The following is a 10,549-nucleotide window of genomic DNA, read 5'->3' as shown; positions in this document are numbered from 1 at the left end:
ATAAGCAGAAATAAAATGTTAGTCTTGAAAGAACTAATTACCTTAATATCCAAAATAATCAACACCTTTTCAACAAAGAACAAATGTACTTTAATAAAAAAATAAAAAAGTGGATTTGTTAGTGTCAATATGTGATGAAGAAAATTCTGAATGAGAAAAAACATCATCAGAGAAGGATAAATCATTATGTTGTAGGTCATTTGAAACTTCAATAATTAAAAAAGAAGTTTGAAAAAGACCTAAAAATTTTATTAGAAGGCACGATGTCAGACAAAGCCTTTAAAATAGAATCAGAAAAATAGTCTTATAAATCTTCTAAGTAATTCTTGTACATAAGATGTAAAAAGAATAGCAAATATATAAAGCATAAATACTAACGGATTCTGCATGTAAAAGTTTATCATGATAACTTATTACAAACCATAGCTAAAGAAAAACATTCATAACATTTTAAAATAAATGAACTTAGCTTTGGTAGGACTGAACTCAGTCAACAGGAATCCCTTAGAACGTTTTGAAACAGGAACAGTGAAATCTTGCAATATGTAATAGAAAAAAACAATATTTAAAACAAAATTATCAAATTCCTTAAATGACAGTTTCAGGAATGGGAAAAGAATGCAAAATAATAAGCTTCTAAAAACCAGAAGCAATAAAAAAGTGAGGTTAAAATAATGTGAGGACAAAATGGAACAAATACGCCCACATTTTTTGGCGCCAAATATGACGCCCACATTATTGGCGCTAAATACAACGCCCATATTTTTGGCGCCAAGTATGACGCCACATCCTCTGATGCCGAAACCAACACCCACATTTTTTGGCAGGAAAAAAATGTCTGAATACACATGCGTCAAAAAATGACGTTACAGAAAACAACTTCCGGTGTCAACTACGGCGGCGGAAATGACAACATTTTTTGCGCCAAAAAAGTCCGCGCCAAGAATTACGCAATAAAAAGAAACATTTTCTGCCCCCGCGAGCCTAACAGCATGCAGGGAAAATGGTCAATTGAAAATTTCCAAGGTAATGAAAAATAAATTGAATTAAAATGCATTATCCCAAATAATGAAACTGACATTCTGAATTATAAAGGAATACTGATTATCCTGAATCATGGCAAATATAAGTTTAAAGACATATATTTAGAACTTTACATATAAAGTGCCCAACCATAGCTTAGAGTGTCACAAAAAATAATATTTTACTTACCCCAGGACACTCATCTACATATAGTAGATAGCCAAACCAGTACTGAAACGAGAATCAGTAGAGGTAATGGTATATAAGAGTATATCGTCGATCTGAAAAGGGAGGTAAGAGATGAATCTCTACTACCGATAACAGAGAACCTATGAAATAGATCCCATAGAAGGAGACCATGGTATTCAAATAGGCAATACTCTCTTCACATCCCTCTGACATTCACTGCACTCTGAGAGGAAAACCGGGCTCCAGCCTGCTGCGAAGCGCATATCAATGAAGAATCTAGCACAAACTTACTTCACCACCTCCACGGGAGGCAAAGTTTGTAAAACTGAATTGTGGGTGTGGTGAGGGGTGTATTTATAGACATTTTCAGGTTTGGGAAACTTTGCTCCTCCTGGTAGGAATGTATATCCCATACGTCACTAGCTCATGGACTAATTACATGAAAGAAATGGTATTTTTATTCATCAATACGTTACATCAACATGTGTTGACCTTGAAATTTGCATATGAATAAATTCAGGAGAAATATAAAAAGAGAGAGAGATGCACTCAGCTTAGACAGAACAAAAGCTAGAAAAAGTTTTGTGCCTGTTCATTTTAGGGTGCCACTCAGGGTGCTCTTTTAGCACACTATGCCCCTTCACAGAGAAAAAATATCCTGTATCATATCAGTCTGACCCTGCCCAATGACAGTCCAGCACCGAAATACCAGGCAATTCTTCTCTGAACAAGAGAAACAACAAACCCAGACAATCGTTTTGGCCTCCTATGGGCCTCGTCAGTGAGGTGCAGTTGTATCTCACTAAGGGCATGTGTGCAAGGAGTCCATGTCTGGTTTCCCCTTTTACTCTTAGGGAGACCCAAGAGCAATTTGCATAAATATAAAGAGAGAGATGCACTCAGCTGAGACAGAACAAAAGCTAGAAAAACGATCGTCTGGGGTTGTTGTTTCTATGGTTCAGAGAATAATTGCCTGGTATTTCGGAGCTGGACTGTCATTGGGCAGGGTCAGACTGATATGCTACAGGATATTTTTTCTCTGTGAAGGGGCATAGTGTGCTAAAAGAGTATACACCCTGAGTGGCACTGAACATGAACAGGCACGGAAGTTTTTCTAGCTTTTGTTCTGTCTCGGCTAAGTGCATCTCTCTCTCTCTTTATATTTATGCAAATTGCTCTTGGGTCTCCCTAAGAGTAAAAGGGGAAACCAGACGTGGACTTGCACACATGCCCTTAGAGAGATGTGACTGAACCTCACTGATGAGGTCCACAGAAGGCAAAAAACAATCATCTGGGGTAGTTTCTCTTGTTCAGAGAAGAATTGCCTGGTATTTTGGTGCTGGACTGTCATTGGGCAGGGTCAGACTGATATGCTACAGGATATTTTTTTTCTGTGAAGGGGCATAGTGTGCTAAAAGAGTATGCACCCTGAGTGGCACTGAAAATGAACAGGCACAGAAGTTTTTCTAGCTTTTGTTCTGTCTCAGCTGAGTGCATCTCTCTCTCTTTTTTTAATTTTAAATTCAGGAGGAGACACCCGGGCAAATAAAATCTTGTTGGATTGAGTGCCTGAGGTTGGAACATTATATATATATATATATATATATATATATAAACACAATCCTTGTGGCACACTTTCATAAGCAAAGATTTCAATAATTTAAGCACAGCAGACAAGTTTGTTCTGTGAGGTTTTGGGGTGTTCACCCCTTCTGTCTGAGGAAGGGGAGAACGCCCCAAAATATCATGGAATAAACCTGTTTGCTGTGGTTAAATCTAAAGTGTGTTTATTTAAAAGGATTATATATACAGTATATCCCCCTGGGCTGCACCCAGGTGGTAACTCGCCATAGAACAGGCTAACAATCGTTTGTTCATTCCTGTGAGTCTGCTTCTCTCTCGGTGTATTTAGACTCCCTAAGGGAAAAAAGGGGCAACCAGATGTGGACTCCTTGCTCAGTGTGCTTAGAGGAATATGGCTACACCTCACTGACAAGGCCCAATGAAGGTCGAAACGATCGTTTGGGGTTGCTGTGTTCCTTGTTCAGAGAGGAATTGCCTGGTATTTTGGCGCTGGACTGACCATAACAGGCAGGATCAGACTGATATTCTACAGGAAAGTTCTACTCTGTGAAAAGCATTACTGGGCTAAAAGAAGTTGCACCCAGGTGGTAAATCGCCATAGCACAGGGTAACAATGGTATTGAGCTTCTCTCTGTATATATTTAGTATGTACAGGTATGTGTGTGTGTATATATATATATATATATATATATATATATATAAAATGTAACAAACTTGCACTCGCTGGTCTTTTTAGTGAAATAATTTACTGCAAAATTGTGACGTTTCGAGGACAAATAATCCCCTTCCTCAGACAATGTGTTTAACAAACAATAGTGACTTTATACACTGTGTGAACCCAAACCCCTCCCCTCAATTAGACAAAAAAACCGCCAAATTGGTAACTATGGTGACTACTGAGTCACATTATACACAAACAAGTGCTATCGTATAAAAATATGTGCTATTGTACGTAAAATATGTATAGATGAGCCATCCTGGCTCTAACATAATGGTGACAGCCCAAGTGCACAATAAGGAAACTGTGATGCAATGGAAACAGACGTGAAATACGAACAGATCACATAATAAGTAAAATGAAGATTTCCAATCGATCATTCATAACGCCATTTGTTGCTTCATATACTGTCTAAAGATACTAAAGAACAGAATCAAAACACTAGTTTATAACTCACCAGATCAGGGACGCATACCAGAGACTCAGTAGCCATTCACTGCCGCATCGGTACACAACGCCGGGTAAAGAACCCGGAACTCAGAACTACACAGGACTCTCACGTGGGGGACAATCTGCCAATCACCGGAGTTGTCTACCGTTGCCGCAGTGACCATAGCATCAAGTCACACGTAAAGTCTGCGGCACTGGAATACATGCATGGCGCCAGCCGAGCGTGGCACAGAATCAAACCAAAGCACAGCAGGCTGCAAACCCCAAACAAAGGTCAACGATGAAAATCAGACCTCACACATCAGCAAACTCACGCCACCACCGCAGGGAACACCAACAGCCACACCCCCATACACTCTGTCAAACCGAAGCCTCCGCATTCAAAAAGGGCCCACCCCCACAAAAGACAAAGCTGTCGACACCACACCGACCACACTCCGCAACAATCAGGCCAGGAAGACACCCCCATTCATATGAATATTATAGCCATAAAGATCCCAAAGATTAGGACCATAGAAAAGGTTAAGACTAACAAAGATATAGTCACCAGACAACATGCTAAGGTGACACCCCTAAAGAAGAAGAAATAACTAAATTCAATAGAGAAAACTTACAAATAACACCTCCCAAGCTCTCTACATGACATCTATAAGAGACACATGCAGAGTACAAAGAAAGAAGGGGGATATACATAGTTAAAAGCCCCAATCACCAATAAAGAGTGTAGAAGATGTGAAAGAAACATGGTTAAATTAAACTGAATGATAAGTGGACTCTCCCCATCTATCTACGTGGGTTCCAAAAAATTATTATTATTCTGGCATAAGGCAGGACACTTCATTCTATAGAAAACAGTGCCAATCGAACATAGTATTCAGTCCATGTGGTTGAAGGGTGTTTAATCGAAAGATCCACTTGGCCTCAACTTGTAGAAGGAGTGTGTCCCTGTCACCCCCTCGCCTCAATGGGGGGACATGGTCTATTAGTGTAAATCTTAAGTCCTGGAGTGCATGTCCTTTTTCCACAAAGTGTCTAGCTACTGGCAGATCACTCAAACCCTTTTTAAGTGCTGTCCTGATTGAAGACCTGTGGTTGGCAAACCGAATTCTGGCATCGTCTGTGGTTTTATATATATAAACAATCCTTGTATGAAACTTTCATAAGCAGAGATTTCAATAATTTAAGCACAGCAAACAGGTTAATTCTGTGACATTTTGGGGAATTCAACCTGTCTGAAGAAGGGGTGAACGCCCCAAAATGTCATGGAATAAATCCGTTTGCTGTCCTTATGTAAAAGGATTATACATATACGCACCAAGGTACTAAATCACCATAGAACAGGCTAACAATCGGCTAGATTACAAATTTTGTGGTAAGAGCTGCTCGGTGCTAACTTGCAAGTTATTGTCACTGCTCACCTCCCTACAGCACTGCTATTACAGGTTTGCAAAAACCCGGCGTTAGCAGGCAATATGTGAGCGTAGAGCAAAATTGAGCTCCATACCTGTGATATCTTTGTGAAACCACTATTATTTTGTTAAGGAAGTGCAATAATAAATTAGAAGCTTGTATGCTTTAAAACATTACCCATCAAAGGAATGATGAAATGACAGGTACCTCTGTTTAAAGCAAAGATTCAATATGAATGGTGATTTATAAGTAGCACAATGTTAACAAATAGTTAAATTGAACACTGTTATACCAAGTAACTGAATTCAAGTATGTAGAACAAAATTGCTTACTTCTTAAAGTCTCTCTTGAATGATGTTAATTATTCCAAGAAGACAGTTTTACAGTATTTTCTGTTAGTTGGTTGCTTATTTAGACTTAGGCAATTATTAGAGCAAAATTGTTAAATTGTATCTTCTTATAACATAACAGGAATTTTGTAATGTTGGTACTTTAAATGAAACAGTCAATGAAAAGGAACAATACTTGCAATTATTTCTTTTTGGATTGGAGCAGCTTCAGCCCTCAGTGTTTGTCAGCGTTCCCCAGAGAGAAAGAGGAAGGTATCCAGCGTGTAAATCCGGTCACTGGAATGTTTGCAGGGAGCGGTGAGTGTAACAAAGTAGCCGTTACAAATCTTGCTAGTCAGCTGTGTCCGCAGCAGGTAATCTGAGACTGAGCGTCTCAGTGAGAGATGACGTCACCCAGCAGCTCTTCCAGTTCAGTGAAGCGTCTCACTGTTCACTTAAAGGAGTTGTTTAAATTAGAAGGTAAATAGGCACAAATGTGGGGTTTAGAAAGTAGCAATTTGTAATCCTTAATGTAGAAAGGTAAGTAGAGTGTAAATCTTTAATTTCCACTTCGTTGTAGATTCCAAAATGGAGGCTTAAATATTAGAAGTAGTAGAGATCCTGAAAATAAGTGTTTCCCTAACAAAGTTTAATAATCAAGCAGTGAAGCTTGAAAAAGGGTGTGCCTTTATAGATGCATAGGAGGTTGGTTTTTCAAAATTAAAGAGACAGACGCATGTTAATACATGACAGATCCCCCCCGTCAAGAGCGCCTCCCAGGAAGCCGAGGACCTGGCTTCGAGGGAAAGGCTGCATGGAATGACTGAAGCAAACAAGGGGCTTGTAGATCACGAGAGGGCACCCACGAATCCTCGTCTTGAGAATAGCCCTTCCAATGAACCAGATACTCAAGAGAGTTGCAACGTATTCTGGAATCCAATATCTCCTCAACCTCGTAATCCAATTGGTCATCGAAAGCAGCAGTGGATGGAACCGATTGATTAGCTATGACCTTAGGGTCAGCCAAACAAGGCTTCAAAAGAGATACATGGAATGTGGGATGTACATGAAAGTTTTCAGGTAACTGTAGTTTAACGGCATTCTCGTTAATAACTTTCAATATTGGAAAAGGGCCAATATATTGATCGGCCAATTTTTTACACGGTACCTTGAGGTTAATATTTTTAGTGGATAACCAGACAAGATCCTTGATCTTATATTTAGGAGGAGAAGAATGTTTCCTATCATAATATAACTTTTGGTGGGCTTTAGCTTCTTTGAGATGTAACTGTAGAATATTGAATGTCTCCTTAATATTAGTGAAGTAGCTAGTTACGGCTGGAGAGCTGGAATTCACAGTTGTATTGGGAAAACTTCTTGGATGGTAACCAAATGTTGCGTAGAACGGTGATACCTTTGTAGATGAACTGATAGAATTATTGTATGAGAATTCGGCCAATGGTAGCCAATCGTACCAATCCTCTTGCAAAGATGAAATATAACAACGGAGGTACTGTTCCAATGTTTGATTAAGTCTTTCGGTTAAACCGTTTGATTGTGGATGAAAGGCTGTTGAAAATCTAAGTGATATATTTAATTTCTTACATAAACATCTCCAGAATTTAGATGTAAATTGGGATCCACGGTCTGTAACTATAGATAAAGGTAATCCGTGCAACCTGACAATTTGTGATAAGAATACCGATGCTGTGGCTGAAGCTGTGGGTAGACGTTTCAAAGGAATAAAGTGAGCGAGTTTAGATAGATGGTCTACAACTACTAGAATAGTATTTTGGTTGTTTGAAGTGGGTAAATCAACAATAAAATCCATCGATATCATATCCCAAGGTCTCTCTGGAATGGGCAATGGTTGTAGAAGACCATATGGTTTATGATGATCCTTTTTCTTTGTAACACATTTTTGACAATTGTTAATATATTCTTGTATGGTTGTCTCCATTTTTGGCCACCAGTAATTCCTGCTTATGAGTTCATGAGTTTTTTGAATTCCAACATGTCCTGCCAGGGGTGAATCATGATTCTGTTGTAGGATAGTTTCTCTTAGTGACATTGGTATATATATCAGGTTTTTGTAGTAAAATAATCCTGAGTCAGGATCCTGGTTACAGATTTGTGGAATATCAGTGTCCAACTGTTGAGCTTGAATTATTTCAGCTTGAAGAGTAGTCATTGTGGCCAGGAGTTTGTATGGAGGTATAATGTATGATTTTTCTTCTCCCTCTGTGACAACTTCGAATGACCTAGACAAAGCATCCGCCTTAATGTTTTTTGTTCCCGGTATATAAGTGAGAATGAAATTGAAACGATCCAGGAATAATGCCCATCTCACTTGTCGTGAGGTTAAAGTTTTGTTTTTCTTCAAATATTGGAGATTTTTATGGTCGGTATAAACCTGAAACGGTGTTGTTGTTCCTTCCAATAAATGTCTCCAGTGTTCCATGGCTGACTTCATGGCAAGCAACTCTTTATCCCCAACCGAATAGTTTTTTTCTGCAGGAGTAAGTCTTCTTGAGTAGTATCCAACTGGATGAAGTATTGATGACTCCTTATCAGGCTGAGATAAGACTGCTCCAATTCCAACGTTAGATGCATCCACCTCAAGCGTGTAAGGCAGACTTGGATCAGGAAGATGCAATATAGGAGCTGTAGAGAATAATTTTTTAAGATGCTGGAAAGCTTTGTCTGCCTCAATATCCCATAGAAATTTCTGATTCCCAGTTAAGCGGGTTAACGGTTGAACGGCTGTAGAAAAATGGTTAATAAACTTTCTGTAAAAGTTGGTGAATCCTAAGAATCTTTGTAAGGATTTAGTGGATGTAGGAATTGGCCAATCCTTTATGGCGGAGACCTTTTCAGGATCCATCTGTATTCCTTGGGGAGAAATTATGTAGCCTAGGAATTTGATGGATTCTTTATGAAAGCAACATTTTTCCATTTTAGCATATAATTTATGATCTCTCAGAGTAGTTTGTACCCATCTAACATGTCGTTTGTGTTCATTCAGATTTTTTGAATAAATTAAAATATCGTCGAGATAGACCACGACACAGACATCCATAAGTTCCTTAAAGATTTCATTAATAAAATATTGAAATGTTGCTGGGGCATTTGTCAAGCCAAAGGGCATGACATTGTATTGAAATAACCCGTAACGAGTTCTAAATGCTGTCTTCCACTCATGACCAGATTTAATTAGAATTAGATTGTATGCCCCTTTAAGATCTAACTTGGTGAATATAGTAGCACCATTAAGGCGTTCGAGTAATTCAGGTATGAGTGGGAGTGGATATTTGTTTTTTATGGTCACAGAGTTGAGAGCTCGGTAATCAATGATTGGTCTGAGACTACCATCTTTATTAGTAACAAAGAAAATGGCTGAAGCTATTGGAGAGGAAGAGGGAGTAATAAATCCTTTTTTGAGATTTTCATCTAGGTAATCCCGTAGGTGTTTTAATTCTTTTTGTGACAGAGGGAATAATCTCCCTGAGGGTATGTCAACCCCCGGTATAGTATCTATGGGGCAATCGAAATGCCTGTGTGGAGGTAAAGTCTCAGCTTCTTTTAAGTTAAACACATCAGCAAAATCTCTATAGTCATCAGGTAAGTGAGGTTCAATATGTCCAATGGAAACATAAGGAAAACATGTATCACTACAGTATGTGGAGGAAAAAGTAATATTATTGTTAGACCAATCTATAGATGGATTGTGTTTTTGCAACCATGGATACCCTAGAATTATTGGATGTAATGAGCTTGATATTATGTCATAAGAAATAAATTCTTTGTGCCCAGATTTTGTGATGGTTAATATGGGAATGGTGTGATGTGTAATTGGACCTTTAAGATACTGAGAGCCATCAATTACACGTACAAACAAGGGGGATGCTTTTAACACACTTGGAATTTTATTTTGTTTTACAATTGATTCGTCAATGAATATTCCGTAAGCTCCCGAATCAAGAATGGCTTCGCTCTGGACCTGGCATCGATCCCACTGTAACGATAATTTAAGAGACATATGAGTATTTGTTTTGATAGGGTGATCTTTGTAAGTAAGTTTAGACTTACCCTTTCTCTGGCGAGTAAGTATTGGGCAATTCCCAACTTCGTGCTCCTTGCTAGCACAGTAAAGACATAGATTAGCTTGACGTCTTCTTAATTTTTCTTCTTGACTCTAGGGACCTCGTATAGCACCTATTTCCATGGGTACAGGTTGTTGATGACTTTTCTCCTGTGATGTATGGTATTGTTTCCGGGTAGGGAAATCGTATTGTTGTCTCTCATTCCTCCGTTCTCTATACCGACGATCCATTGAAATGCATAATTTCATGAGTCCCTCCAATGTCTCTGGAAATTCAACTCGTGAGAGTTCGTCTTTTAAATGTTCCGATAGTCCTATACGGAACTGATTTTTTAAACTTATCGTATTCCATAGGGAATCGGTAGCCCAGAGCTGGAAGTCAGCTATATAATCCTCGACTGCCCTTTTACCCTGTTTGAGGGTTCTTAACTTTTGTTCAGCAGTATTTTGTTTATTTATATCCTCGTATAACACAGACATGGTAGAAAAAAAATCTTCAATTGAATTTAGGATGGGGTCTACCATCTCAAAAAACCTGTCTGCCCATGCCCTGGGTTCTCCAGAAAGAAAAGAAATTGCTGTACAAACTTTTATTTTTTCAGTGCGATATGTTCTTGGTTTCAATGAAAACATCAATAAACATGCATTTTTGAATTCTCTAAATTTTGTGCGATCTCCAGAAAATGGAATTGGTGGGTTTACATGTGGTTCTGGGAACTCACTAGCTTTTTGTGCAACAACATC

At 38.7% G+C, this 10,549-nt stretch overlaps 1 long non-coding RNA gene across 1 annotated transcript; it reads right to left on the bottom strand.

Moving 5' to 3' along the window:
- Positions 1-9,607: 9,607 nt before the first annotated feature.
- On the bottom strand, positions 9,608-9,822 carry LOC128655213 (uncharacterized). The gene is made up of 2 exons (XR_008401724.1): positions 9,793-9,822; positions 9,608-9,718 (listed from the first exon to the last, which is right to left on the bottom strand). It is a non-coding gene; the product is annotated as an uncharacterized LOC128655213 (long non-coding RNA).
- Positions 9,823-10,549: the final 727 nt, after the last annotated feature.

This window comes from Bombina bombina, chromosome 4 (genome assembly GCF_027579735.1).
Source record: "Bombina bombina isolate aBomBom1 chromosome 4, aBomBom1.pri, whole genome shotgun sequence".
NCBI classification, from domain to species: Eukaryota; Metazoa; Chordata; class Amphibia; order Anura; family Bombinatoridae; genus Bombina; species Bombina bombina.
The sequence above is the reverse complement of the archived record's forward strand: the minus strand, read 5'-3'. Positions and strand labels throughout refer to the sequence as shown.